Source organism: Callithrix jacchus, chromosome 7 (assembly GCF_049354715.1).
Source record: "Callithrix jacchus isolate 240 chromosome 7, calJac240_pri, whole genome shotgun sequence".
In the NCBI taxonomy this organism is placed as follows: Eukaryota; Metazoa; Chordata; class Mammalia; order Primates; family Cebidae; genus Callithrix; species Callithrix jacchus.
In genome coordinates, this window is record NC_133508.1 from 148,006,273 (window position 1) to 148,021,009 (window position 14,737).

At 50.5% G+C, this 14,737-nt stretch overlaps 1 protein-coding gene across 2 annotated transcripts in view; it reads left to right on the forward strand.

The window, feature by feature from the left end:
- Window positions 1-14,737, forward strand: part of SLC6A17 (solute carrier family 6 member 17) — a 52,775-nt gene continuing 38,038 nt past the window's right edge. Inside the window, exons 1-2 of one of the 2 annotated variants that reach the window (XM_035252424.3) lie at window positions 1-389; window positions 4,506-4,594. The gene's annotated coding sequence lies outside the window, so the exon portion shown is untranslated. The remainder of the gene's footprint in view (window positions 390-4,505; window positions 4,595-14,737) is intronic. The other variant, XM_035252423.3, reaches the window with a different exon arrangement.

Genomic DNA, 14,737 nt, shown 5'->3' on the forward strand with positions numbered 1-14,737 from the left:
CTTTCGGAAAGCGAGGGAACAGTGCGCGCTGCGCTCCGCCCAGCTCCGTTCCGCTCCGCAGAGCCGGCACGACCAGGGCGCAGGGAGGGCGGCACTCGGCCACAGTCTTCGCAGCCCCGCGCGCTCTCTCCGCCGCGAGACCTGGGTCCCCGCGCCGCTCCCGTGAGCCCCGAGTGCGCGGCGGGCGGGAGCCGGGTTGGGACTGGCGGTGAGGCTGGGAGTGAGGAGCGAGTGGAGTCGCGCGCGGCGGCGCGCAGCTCCGGTCGCCCAAGCCCCAGCCGGGGGCCTGTGGCCCGGGGGAGGAGCTGTGCGTCCGCGACCCGTCGGGGACCGCGGCTGCTCGGCGGGAGTGCACGGGCCGTGTCTGCGCGACTGCCCACGCGTGACAGGTGAGTCGCCGACCGCGCCCCGCCCGGCTTTACGGGGCCGGCCATTGCAACTTTCCCTGTTCTGGCCCCGCCCCAGCCAGGGAGGGCTGAGGACCAAGGTGCGAGGCGGCGCTCTCCCCGCATCCGCTCGACCCTGCGCCGGTCCCGGGCTCCTCTCGCTCCTCCAGCCGCCGTTGCCTGGTGACGGAGCCCCGGGGCCCGCTCTCCTTCGCGCATCGGGGTGCCCAGTGGCGCACGCATGGGTTGGACACCAGGCTTCAGCTTCTGGTGCTCAAGAGGGCTCAAGAACTCCGGAGGAAATTGGGCTGAGCTGCAGAGGCAAGCGCCTGCGGAGAACCGGGAGGGGGCCTGCCCGGCCCTTCCGCCGCTTGAAACTGCGCGCCCAGGGCGCGATTCCACTGGGAACCTCCTGTGCAGCTGGAGACCCCAGCCCCAGCCGCTCGGCCTCGGGCCTGTGACCTTGACAGTAGCATTGGCAGCGAAGCAGAACGCTCAAGCCCGAGATGAATATTTAATTCCTAGTCCTGGGGCTGGTCCTCGCTGGATTCGGAGCCAGCAGAGAACCCTTCCTCCCTTGTGGGAAGCGCATCTGGGGAATGGAATGGCTGAGATAGGGGATGTGCGTGGGGTGCCCATCTGGAGGGAGCGTCGTCCTGGCCGGGCGAGAGGCCTCTGCTACATTTATACCTGTGTGCGCCGTGCTCTGAAGCGATGCTGGATGCTTGCTTTACTACAGAGAGGGCCGCTTCCCCAGGGGCGCGGCCGCCTCGGAAAGAAGCGTGATGTTTCCTTTTAAAGGCCAGACAGCCCTGGCAGAAATCAAGTTCAGAAATCCCAGAAATCCCAAGGCCATTCACCGTACAGAGCCTAGGCCCTGTCAAGTTGGCTTTAAAAAATATTTTTTGATCCCATTCCTCTTTCCTTTTTTTTTTTTTTTTTTTAAGAAATACTTCAACAGGCCTTTTGGATTTGGAGATTTCTAACCAGAGCTACCTTTGGGGCCATTCATCTGTGAACTGGCAGCAAATGGGGATGGGCTGGGGAGACAGGGAAGTGGTAGGAAGAAGGAAGATTCTTTTTCCGGGCACTGTCCTTGTTAACAGGAACTTCAGGAACAAGGACAATCCTGTAATGGCTCCAAAAAAATTCAACCAAAACTTTAGCGCCTAACTGTGAAGGCCTTGCTGGCCACGATGACTGATGTCTGGAGAAGGTCAGAGTGTGCTGAGGTTAACAGTGGGGGGTTCTTATATCTCGTTCTGTGCTTACATTATCCCATGGCTCTGTGAGGCAGACCCATCACCTGGGCAGGAAGAGCTTTGAGGTCACACCTGATTGTCCTTGGCCATGGCCCATCCACGGGGACCATCAGAGGCTTTAGCTCTGCTGCCGGATTTTTCTCTAATGGAACATCTGTGGCTAAGTAGGTGGTTGAGTTTCAGCGAATCCCTGCAGCTCAGCCTGGAGGGTGACTCAGTGCAGGAGGCAAATCGTGCCCACCAGCTTTGATTGGAGTGAGTTTGTTTGGCCTGAGTCACTCACAGAGTCGTGTGTCAGCTGATTGTGAGTTGAATGGAGTTCTTTAGCAGGACTCGTGAGCAGGAATGGCCTGAGCCCAAGTGTTTCGGGCAGAGGTGGGCAAGTTCTCTGAAGGAGCTAAGCGCAACTTTGGCTGCTGAGCAAGTTTCCTGGAGCTCTGACTCCATGGGAAGATGAGCAGGGCCAGGCTGGGCTGGGCAGGGAGATGGGGAGAGTTGAAGGGGAGGGAGTGGAAAGACTCTGTGATTGTGGTCAGAACTGGGTCCAGTGTTCTGCCATGTGCTGGTGGGGTGACCTTGGGCAAGTCACTTCACCTCGGGAGTTTCAATTTCCTCAGCTGTAAAACTAAGATGCCTATGATATTTTTTCTGCAGGCTTATTTTGAGCCAGGTGTTAGACACAGCAGGTGCTCATCAGATGTTAGTTCCCCATCCCTTCCCTTATGGGCCGTAACCAGAGGCAATTCTTTTTCTCACTGACCCTGCTCCACCACGAAAGGAGACGTGGAGACACGTGAAGGTTCGGTGCTTCCCATGTAATTAAGAAGGACCCATAACTCAGCTTCACATAGGCCTGTTTCCAAGCCTTAAGTCTCTCCATGAGACCCTAAATTGGGAAGCCTCATTAAGAGCAGGATTAGTGTTGGGGTAGGATGGGGTTCAGCTGTGCTGGGTCTGCTGGCTGCGCTTGGCCACCTGCAACAGCTCTGGGGTGACTCCAGGACAGATCTTGACTCCTTTGGGTTGCTTCTGACTGTGGCCTTGTCCCAAGCTGCAGCACATGCTGGGTGGACTTCAGAGCTCTTTGTTCATGTCTTGACATCCTCCTCCCCAGCCATTCTATCCGTAATAGAATTGAAAGCTACAAGAGAACTGTTCAGGAGAACTGAGGCTGGCCTCTCCCAGAGAGGAAAAGGGGGGTGTGTCACTCCTGTTTTCCTGAAGGATCCTGGGCCCCTACTTTTCTCCTTCTGTAAAATGATTTGGGTGCTGAGCTAAGATGTGTGTGCCTTAAGAGTGAAGGAGATAAGGGGATCCCCACTGCAGCAAGAAAGAAGCCATGCTGGCTCTGGGGACTCCAATCTGCTACTGGAAATGTGTGTGTGTGTGTGTGTGTGTGTGTGTGTGTGCGCATTGCCATTCATTTTGGAGCCAGTGTCCTCCCCAGAAGCAGTTTCCTTTTGCCTGTGCACCCTCCCTTCCCTTAGACTCCTTTTCTGTCCAGGTTTGCTGCAGCAGGACAATTCGTTATTAATCCATTCAAAGCTGCTAAGATAAGCAGCAGATTAGCGTAAAGGGAATATGGGTTTAAGCTTTTTGGCTAGAACTAGCTCTGAGTTATCACTCGCTCCCAGGCTGAGCTCTAAGTCCTCACAGCCAAACACCTGGAGCACCAGGATGGGAAAACAAAACAAAAAACATGTCACCTCAGCCCTGACTGATGTGCTGGCTGCAGAGGTCGGAAGCACAGTGCCGTAGGTAGATCTGATTGCTAGAACACTATCCCAAACTCAAGTGGGACAGTGGCCTGTGAGGAAATGCCTACTTCACGTGCTTTTAGGAGGGGTGAATGCAGTTCTGGATTCCAGCAGGTCACACTGTACTTGGCACAAATTGATAATATCCAGTTGTTTATTGAGGCTTCTGTTCTGTGCTAAGTGCTTTATTCCCAGACCATCTCATTTAATCTTCACTACAATCCCAGGAGGCAGATATTGCTATCTGCACTTTACAGATTGTAAAATTTAAGGTTCAGAGAGGTTAAATAATTTGCTCACGGTCACATGGATAGTGAGTGGCAACCAAAGAATTGGAAGTCTGTCAGTCCAAACTTCATGTTCCTAACCTCTATATGGTAGTTTTCTGCAATACACTCTTAATAAATGCTGACGACATAAGCATTTACGCAGACAAGATTGTCTAGACTTGTGGGTCCAGTTTTTTTAAGCTAGTGCCCCGGGAAAAGGGGAAATGGGCCTGCACTAATTGCAAATTGGTGGGAAACGAACATAAGCAAATGTCCAAGGTTTGGGGAATGTGGTATTTGGCTCCAGGCAGGTTGAAATCCAGAAAAAGATCCCAGGCTCCATCTTGGTGCTTTTTTGTCCTTTCCCTGCCCTTCTCTTCCTGACCTCTACTGCCCTTGACCTCATTCCCTTAAAATTTGTCCAAGCCAGGGGTTCGTGTGTGGAGCAGTGAGAGGAGTCAGGGCCGGGTGCATGTTGCCCTGACAGTTTCCGCATATGCAGAGTCAAGGACGGCCACTGGCTGATGGGAGCTTGGTGGGTCAGGTTTCTCTGCTGAAGAGTGTATGCCAGCGATTTGCAGTAGTTTATGGTGAGTCTCAGACCCCAGAGCAAAACTGCTAACACTTCAAGGTTATTTACAGCAGCTGCTGGCAGGGCTGCTTGGGGGAGAAGCCGCATGCTTCTTCCTAGACTTCCTGATCTTGTCCCATGGAAAGCCCACTCTCTCCTCACTCCAGAGCTTTGCCATGCATGTCCTTGACCACTCTCGGAAACCTGGCACTGATTCCTCCAGCTTCTCTGTCTCTTCTCTTTCTCGGAAAAATTGCCAGCCCCAGAACAGACCCATGCTGTCCTAGCCTGCCCATCATCTCCAGACCACCTGAGATCTCAGAAAGTTCCTGAAGGTGGATAACTGAATGTAAGTATGTATTAAGGCTCCTCACCCTCGGTGGATGAAGAGGACTTCCCAGAAACCCTTGCTTCACAGGCAGCCATTTTGTGGAGATAAGTCCTTTGATAATTCTCTTTTTCTTCCTCCTCCTCGCATGAGTGAATCTTGAAACATTGCTCATTTATGGGCAAATCCAGTTATATTTTAAAAATATGGTTAGATATTTAGTATGTACAGAAAATTCACATGAAGAACATAAGCTCAGATGCGATATGAATTACTGTATACACTTATTCTCATATTCAGGACCAGGTATGCTTCGGTAGAGACTAATTCTGGGTCAGGTGAGTCCTAGGCTGCCTGAGTCCCTATCTACAGAGCTGAGTCCATTCTTTGTTCTCTTGTGGAGTGGGAGGGAGGCATATATAGAGCCCCAGCTCACAGGCCCTGGGGTCACCTCATTGGCTGCAGTTGTCCTACTGAGCTGCCACTCTCCCTTCCCAAGCCCACCTAGCAGTTTATTTGAAGATAACAAGTTGCCTGTCACTGTACTCCATCATTTCTAATTACTGATTTAATTAGAATTTCTGCTGGACTCTGTGTGCCACTAATTTACCACCTGTTATTTGCTTGCAAATGGAATTCACTGGTCCACACCCCAAAATTCTACTAGCTACATTTTTCTTTAATTATAAGACTCCTGGGTTCCTGAGGCTTTAAATCCCACACCAGTTCTAAATAGGGCAGAAGCAATGTTTGCTAAAGCTACCTTGCAAGAGGAATGAATAGTCATGTGATAGGGTGTTTCCGGAAGGTACTACCAAGTGAGTATTCACTCACTGAGGAATTGGGCCTCCCTTCCTCTGCCCAGATCTAAAGGAAGGAGAGCAGATGTTCTGTGCTGCACAACCTGTGGCTGGCTCCCAGAATGACCTGGTGGACGCTGTCCATGGTCCTGTCACACCACTGAGGCCATCTGCCTGCTAGTAATTTGGGACTCCTTTAGAACAGCTGGAAGGAATCTCCTTGACCAGTTCCCCAAATTGTTTTATATTGCGAATTTTGGAAGAGGACTTGGTTAAGTGAGCAAGTTCCTGACCTCTGGGAGAAGTGATGGTAGATGGGCTCATTCCACTGTTGACTTCCTGAATGTATCATTTTGCACAGTGTATCATTTTGCACAGTGTATCATTTTGCAAGGCTGGATGGTACACTGCAAAACTTCCCAACCGGTGCCACAGATGGGTAGCATGTGGCCCAGAAATAATGATGCCCTCATCCCTTGGAGTAGCCTGGGATGGCCTAGCATGGTGGCGCCTCCTCCACATACCCCAGTGTGCCATGCCAGTGTTATTTTCTGTGCCATGAAATGCAAAAGATTGGAACTTACCAGTATGTCTGAAAATAAATACAACCACAGTTTGGTGGATGACAGTCTGAATCCCTGCTCTTCCATTTTATGGCTGGGTAATCTTGTACATGATAGAGGCTTTTTTTTGTCTGAAAGATAAGAATTGTATTTTATCTCAAGTTTTTGGGAGGATAAATAACATATGTAAGCACAGTGGGTCACCTGTGGCTTGTCTCAATAGGATACTTTTCTGCCCAGCCCTCTGCAAAGCTGCACTGAAGCCTGGTGAGGAAAGAGACACAAACCCTTCTCATTTTCAGGAAAGAGGCATCATGTGGGGACTGTAATTAAGGGTTTCTGATCACTATTCCTTCAAGAGCTCTTCAGCAGTCTGTTTGGTAACTCAGGTAATTGGACACCCTCGGTTCCCTCTGTCTCTTTCTGAGACAAGAAAAAATAGTGACTTGAAGAAAATCCAGGTCAGATGATTTTGGCAGATGCTGTGAGGACTCATCTGTCCCCATAGTGGTCCCCCCATGAATGAGGAAAGAAAGGAGTGAGGCTTTCACTAGTTGTTCCTGGACTTTTATTTGTATGTCTAGTTTAAAAAAATTTTTTTCCAAATTGGTATATTCTCATGGGTCCTTTATCTGCCTGAGACCTAATGTGCCCTTCAGAACCTCAGGACCTCGGTTTCCCTTCCTTTTCAAAACTCAAGCCTCATCCAGTAGGCTGATCCACATCACCATCATTGCTTACCTACCGTCCCTGTTTCCTCACTTGTCCTACCAGCAGCCATTGATCCCTATACAAATAGTCGGATCAGGCCAGGTGCAGTGGCTCACGCCTGTAATCCTAGCACTTTGGGAGGCCGAGGTGGGTGGATCACGAGGTCAGGAGATCGAGACCATCCTGGCCAACATGGTGAAACCCTGTCTCTACTAAAAATACAAAAATCAGCTGGGCGTGGTTGTGCATGCCTGTAGTCCCAGCTACTCAGGAGCCTAAAGCAGGAGAATCACTTGAACTCAGGAGGCGGAGGTTGCAGTGAGCTGAGATTGCACCACTGCACTCCAGCCTGGGCGACAGAGCAAGACTGCATCTCAAAAAATAAAATAAAATAATACAATAAAATAAAATAAAATAACACTCAGATCACATCTCTCCTCTGCTTGAAAACCTCCAACAGCTTCCCATTAGCCTTGAAAGAAAACCCTAACTCCTTTCCATGCTTGGTGAGTCCTGCCTGCTCTGGACAGTCACTATCTTCCTAGCCCAGCACCTTCCACTCTTCTGTTGTTCAGGGTGCTCTAGGCCTCTGGTTGTCTGTCTGTTCCTTGTACTCACCAAGCATGCAGGTCCTGCCTCAGTGCATTTGCACTTTCTGTTCCCTCTGCTCCGAATGCTTTCCCAGGACATCCACATGGTCCTCTCCCTCACTCTGTTCAAGTCTTTATGTCACCTTCTTGGAGGTGCTTCCTTAACCCCCAGCTCTGTTGTAGCATCCCTGTTCTGCTCCACCCCCTCATACTCTATATTGTATGTGTTTATTTGAAATACTTATATATACTATCAGATATAGCATATGTCTATATATACACTATAAATTATATACTTGTCTGATTTTTGTCCCTCTGCACTAGAATATAAATCTCATGGCTCAGGGACATTATTTGCTCTGTTCTCTTTTGTACTAGAACAGGGCCTAGCACATAATGTTCAGCAAATATTTGTTGAAAGAAGTAAAGGAAAGGAAGGCAGGAAAGAGATTAAAAAAACAGCAAGAGGACTGTTTTAAAATCCCATGTTTCAGCAGTACCTCTAGTTTATAGGAGTTGCTGGGCTCTATTTTCCTTCCAGGCCAAAAGGGAAGTATAGGTGGGAGAACTGAGCCCCAGCATCCCCCGCTAGCCCACTGTGTCCTTGGGCTCCACGTGCATGTCTGCATGTCCCACCCAGCTCCGGGGCATTGTGGGATGTGGGTGAGTACACCTTGATTCCTGGTTAAGCCCATTTTTTCCCACATGTTCTCACAGGAAGGTGGTAGCTGGCACATGGTTGATGGCACGCCCCTGAGGGCCTGGCCTGTGTTGAGCACAACTCTTGTATTACCTGATTTTATACTCATGACAGCCCCACGAGGTGTAGCATCCTTCATCCCTATCTTTTCGGGTCCAGAAGGTAAAACCCAGAGGGGTTGTGTACTTTCCCAAAGACCAATATCGCATAAATGGCAGAGTAGGACTTCAGGTTTCCCTGGCTGTAAAACCCATGATAGCATTGAGGTTGAGAGTCAGGCTCCAAGGTCAGTCTGTCAGTGCAGATCCAGGGCTTTGGATGATTTGCCTTATTTCATCAGTTCCAAAATGTATACTTTTACACATTGCCACGTCTTAAAATCAGGACATGATATTGCAATCAACAGCAGTTTCAGAATGACTGTGGGTCTATAGCAGCTCACCCTAGTTGGGTGGAAACCTTCAGTGGACCCTTTCTGGTAAGTTCAAGAAAGTGTCAGCATTGAAGGATCCTAGATTCAATGAAATGTAGGCAATTATCCCTCTGAGTTTCCATGTCTGCATTCGTAAAATGGGAATAATAGTGCTATATACCTGATATGATTACTGGCAGGATTAAGGAGCTAATATTCGTGTGGGGCTCAGCATTGTGGTTGCCACAGAGATGGTACTCCAGTACTATGGCCTATGTGCTGTGTTGTCATTGTTATTATTACTACACCCCATTCTGCCTTCAGAAGTCCCCTCATTGGATCCCTCAACACCTGAATTCCAGTAGAGAGAGAATGCATGGGTGGGGTAGAGAGAGAATGCAGTCCTGGGGCAGCCCTTGTTTACGGCACACAGAGCATGCATTCTCCCGCGTGAGATGGTAAGATGGAACCACAAGATCTGTTTGCACTGGCCACACACCCGTTTTTCAGTGCCAGTTCCTCCCGCTCTGCACCATCTGCCCCCTTTCCTGCTTCTCTTCCCTCTTGACTAAGAAAACAAGATATCGACTGAAGAGAACAGACTTGGCAATTGCAACAGGAAGGAGAGAAAGGGCTGCAGAAGATGCCACTGGCTCCTCAGCTAGATGTCTTGTTTGGAACAGTCCCACCAGTCCCATGGCATGCTGTGTGTCAGGACTGTGCCCACCCTAAGATTATTTCCCGGGGGTGAGGAGGGATTCTGTTTACAAAGTAGGGAAGGCACAGAACAAATGCTGACTCCTTCGAAAGTGGCAAGAAGTCACCAAGGCATGGCCAGGCTTCTTAGTGTATCCTGGCTTTCACACTGTCGCTTGGGGCATCCTTGGGACATGACATGGTCTTGGCGTCAGAATATTGCATCAGAAAATGGGAGAAGCTGGAAGCTGGATAAACAGATTCTGGAAACTTTGAGGAATTCAAGAATGGATCAACTCATTTGTGCACTCATTCAATTCAATCATACCATATTTATCAAGTCACACTATAATAAGCTACCAGGATGTGGCCTTGCAGAAGCAAAGATGGTGTCAAATGAGGTATCAAATGGAGGACCAAACAAACCCAACAGATCTGTGACAGGGAGTAAAAAAAAAAATCACCACTCTGTTCATTTGACTTTCAGTAAGCTTTTCTTTTTCTTTCTCCTTCCATCCATGTGGTAGCCAGATGCAGCCGGTAGGTAAGCAGGCGAGCAACGCTCCTTATCTTACAGATGAATGAGAAACAGAAACTGGGTTTCTCCCCATGTGTGCTGCAGGGCTGCACTGGACGAGAGTCCCCCTGGCTGGGACTTACAGGCTTCTGGTATGTTCAAATGTCTCTGTAGTCACTGCTGTTAGTGTTTTAACCCCTGCCTCTTTGCTTCAAAGGTGAGACAGTAACAATTTCAACATGAGAAGCAGGTTGTTCTCAGAGGGTTGGAAGGCAGGGACCCTGGAACACCTGTACGTACCATGTTCTGCCCACAGAAATGTGTAGAATCATCTGTGTGTGCGAGGCCCTGGGGGTTAGGGAGCACTGAAGGGTGGGCACAAAGCTGAACACACCTTCGATCCTGCCTCAGGGAGCTTGCTGTTTATTTAGAAAAGGGATCAGGCGTAACAACAACTACTCGTACCAGACAACCAAATGGTAAATTAATGTAAAAGAGTGTTAGGAGGAGTGTGCTGAGAAGGGCAGAGCATTAATGCTAAATCAGAGACTTGCAGGAGGTGTCACAGAGGCAAGGCAGGGGACCTAGAAGGCCTTAGCCATCAGGGGATAGGAAGTGGTTAATCTAGAGTGAGTGGTGAGTGGGCTGGGAGGAAGTGGAAGCCAAGGCCCAGGAGATGGAGGGGGTCCAAATGCCTCGGAAAGGGCCTTGGGCTCCGTTCAGTAGGCAGTGGGAGTGGGGCGGCGTGGCATTTCCAGAAGATGCCACTGAAGGCAATGTGTAGGATGCTGGTGGGGAAAGTGAACTGGGAGCCTGCTGCCGGTGTCTAGCCAGAGAGCAGGCTTGAACTAGAGCAGGGGGTGAGAAGAGGTCAGAGCTGAGCACCCCGACAGGACTTGTGACACCTGGGTTGGGGTGGAGGAGAGAGAGGTCAAGAAGGGTGCAGGGTCCCTGCCTGTGTCCTGGGCCAGAACATCTAGGGGCAGCAGCCTCCAAGTCAAGGCCAGGCCCTGTCAGGAGCAGTTTTCCCCAGATGACTGTCAGCAGTTTTAATAAAACAATTAAAAATAATTTGCCTCTCTAATAACAGTCCGACCTGTTTTGGGCTCAGTAAAAGCCCAGAGGCTCTAAGGTAATTAGAAGAACAGTTTGGGCCGTAACTGCCTGTCCTGCAGAAACCAGGAAGCTGCCAAGCATTCTCCGACACGGGTTCCTACTCACCACCAATTATACCTGAGTTGGATGTTGGCTTTGAGGTCTTGAGTGGGGACCACCCCCACTGCTCTCCTCTGCTTGGGGGCTCTTAAGGATATGCTTGGCCACAGCACTCTTTCCAGAGCCACAAGACCCAAGGGTCAGGAGCATCGGGAGGGGCCGGGCAGGGTGGGCACTGTGGTGTCTTCGGTTGTTGTAGTTAGATGACTGCCTGCTTCACCAGAGATGGTGGCTCCTCCACTCACCTCCCCTGGGGAGCCTAACTTGGAAGATAAATTATTCTTTGTCCCTTGAGTTACCTGATACAACTTTCCCCAGCAAGAAACACCCCAGGCCTAGGAGGCGGGTGCTCAGGGAGCTGCTGTCATCATTCCAGAAGGGCCCCTCTTCCCTTCTCTCTGCCTGCTGTGGGGTGGAGGGCTCCAGGCTTTGACCTGCTGCCAGGGTGAGAGCAGCCATCCCCCACCACCTTAAGCTCATTTCCGGATGCTGTGCTTGGAGCCACCACCCCTGTCAGGAGATATTTTTACCTGTCTGCCTCCCAGTCACACTATTTTTTCTCCTTTTAAGAAGATTCACAGTTCACTTGCTCAGACCTGCTTCTCTCACAGGAGCTATTCTGAGCTGCAAGCCACCTCTGTTGCTAAGTGACAAGCTGGCACCGAGGGCTTGCTCGGCACTCGTGCCCCTCTGTGCTGTGCTTTCAGAGATGGAGGCACTCCTTTCAGAGAGTCCATGCAGCTTCATCATCCGACCTGTTGCTCGTGAAACCCATTTCACAACCCACCCCAGCTACTACGGGGGGATAATTACATATGGCTGGGCTGGCTGTCACCACATCCCCAACACACTCCAGTGGGCTCTCAGCTGATGGAGGGAGGCAGGGCAGAAAGAAATCACCTTTCGCATCCATTATTAACAGATGCCTGGGGCAGGTGGCTCCTTGCTCACACTCACATGTGGGAGAGGCCCTCGATGGGTATATGCTGGAGCTGAAAGGGATCTTGGAGGCCATCCATGCCAACCCATTTTACACAGAGGAAAACTGAGATCCAGGGAAGTTAGGGCAGTGGTACCAGTTTGCACAGTAGGTCGGTCAGGACCAGCACCTAGCTGGCCTGCTGATGCCTGGATCGTGACTGGTTCTGTGAGATGTTTGGGTATGGGAAGAGAAGAATCAGCCCCCTCAGGGTTATTCTCTGATCCTGGTGCTTCTCCCAGACAAAGCTTCGGGGTCATTGGCTGGATACACTTTGGATTCCCAGGCTCTACTCTGAAAGCTGACCTTTCACCAGCACATGGCTTCAGGGAACTGGAGGTGGGACGGGGAGGGTTGTTCCAAGTCTCTGCTTCCACCTTCCCTTTAAAAACCTTTTGGCTGGGCTCAGTGGCTCATGCCTGTAATCCTAGCACTTTGGGAAGCTGAGGCGGGTGGATTACCTGAGATCAGGAGTTCAAGACCAGCCTGGCTAACATGGTGAAACCCTGTCTCTACTAAAATACAAAAATTAGCCAGGCATGATGGCGGGTATTTGTAATCCCAGCTACCTGGGGAGCTGAAACAGGAGAATCACTCGAACCCAGGAGATGGTGGTTGCAGTGAGCCAAGATCACACCACTGCACTCCAGCCTGGGTGGCTGAGCAAGATTCCATCTCAAAACACAAAAACAAAGAAACAAACAAACAAAAAACACCTTTCAACTTGGAGAATGGAGGGAGACCTGGTTGTCAACAGCTGTGTGGCATGAGCCACTCCCTGTGTCACCCTGGGCCTCAGTGTCCCCACCTGTAACCCAGAGTGATGGCAACACGAACCCACTTCCCTGGGCTGGGGTATGAATTGAATGAGAGCTAAAAAAAAAGGCACCATACGTGGGCCTTTCTTGAGTGCCAGCATGATACTAAGACCAGTACAACCTATCCTCCTCACAGTATGGTGAGGTGGGCACTGCTGGCACCCTCCCTTGACACATGAGGAAACTGCAGCTCGGGGAGGCTAGAAAAGTTGCTCAGGCCAGGTGGCTGGCACACAGTGAGCTGGGGTTGGAGCCCAGGTCAGCCTGCTCCTGAGCAGGATCACTTCCCCATGTTGCACCAGTAGGGTCTGCAAAAAAATGGTTTTAAATGGGCTCAAGCTATTCCAAACATGAGGTACATTTTCATTAATAACAATAATACTAAACTTGTAATGCAAGGCCTTGTTTTTATTAATAATAATGTTACTGGTCTTTTGGATCCAAGCTGGGAGCTGTGGGACCTTTGCCTGGCTTCCTTTGACCCTGGAGTGTGGCATATGGTAGAACTTTCTAGGGGCTGCTCTAGATGGACACCGGTTCTGGAGAAGAAAGTGGGAGTTGCTGAGATGCTGCAGGTTGCTTCTCTCCACCCACCTCCACTTCCATGGTCAGCTCCCTTTGGGCTTTCTTGGGGAGAAATGGGATTTATCGGACCAAATATCAATATAGGGACTTACACTTGTTTAAATGTATAAAAGTAAACAAAGCAAGGCTTCCAGGCAGTGGCCGTTACCATTTGGGTCCTTTCTGTGTGCCAAGCTCTGTGCCAGGCACTCTATGTGCGGCCGCTCACTGGACCCTCACAGCAGCCCTCCCTGGGAGATGGGAACCGTCATTAAATGCAACCTTTTCACCTGTGAGGAGATGGACGCTCACAAAATTAAGGATAGTACCTTGTCTAAGGGCACACAGCTAGTGTGTGGCCAAGGCTTCGGGGCTGCCCACTTTGCTCAGAGTGCCGGGACCAGTCCTCATGGCACGGCACGGCTGCATTCCTCCCTCCCCGGCACACCTCTCCCTGTCTCTGCCTCTCATTCTGTCATTCACACCTCTGTTCAAATGTCACCTCCTCAGAGATGCCCTTCCTGACTGCCCCTGCAATCCCCGCATCCAGCATAAAAGAGCCACCTGCCAGCTTGCTCCACCCCTCCAGTGCGAGTCTCTTTACAGCATGTGTCACCCCTGGCCATGGGATTATACATCAATTTCTTTAGTATCCGGCCCTTCCACAATGAAATGCAAAGTCCACAAGAGGAGACACTTTGCCGGTTTTGCTCCTTGCTGTATTCCTCACACCTAAAACAGAGGCTGGCATGTAGGAGGCACTCAGGAAATTTATGTCAGGTGAGTGAGTGAGTGAGTGAGTGAGTGAGTGAGTGAGTGAGTGACTGATGAGTGAATGAAGTGAGAACCCTCAACTCCAGGCCTGTCTGGCTTCACAGCCTATGCCTCACACTCCCACACCCACTGGTCTCCCTGTGTCCCCCACTTCTGCTGAGTCTGACTGCCCCAGGCAAGGCTCTGGTCAGGGTGTCAGCAGAACCTTAGCAGCTTTGGGCAATTTAGTTCCTCAATCTGGACCCGTTTCCAGAGAGATAATGGGAACATTGAGTCAGACAATTGCTAGGGTCCTTAAAATTTAATTTCTGAGTCTGACCCTGCTGTCACCTGAGCATATTCACTGGGCACAAAGGGTTCCAGTCATGACTGCAGCCCAGCCAGTGCCTCAGCCTGCAGGTGTATTCAAGCCCTTTGCATCTTGCAGACCTAATGGCACAGGGGTCCTTGGGCCCTCATCCCTCAGGATGCGCATGGCATCAGTGACATCTTGGGAAGAAGGAGGAAGCTCATATTAGCTGATGCCCTGTGGTTGCCAGATGTTGCTGTAGGTATCCTTCTGCTTTACCAGAATGTCCTTGAGTCCTCCTTGTAAATGATGCTTTTTTTCCTCCTAGCCCTTTCTCATCTTGGTGACCGAAGCTGCCACTCACTAGGCTATTTATGGAGAAACATGTGCTCCAATTGGTCAGCAGCAAGATAAATTCTGCAGACTTGCAGGAAACCCCCTTGGTTTTCTCTAGTTGTGGCGTGATGATCAGTAAATCATACCTAATGCACTGCAGATTGCTCTGATCAAACCCTGCTGCAGGCAGAGTGGCCGGA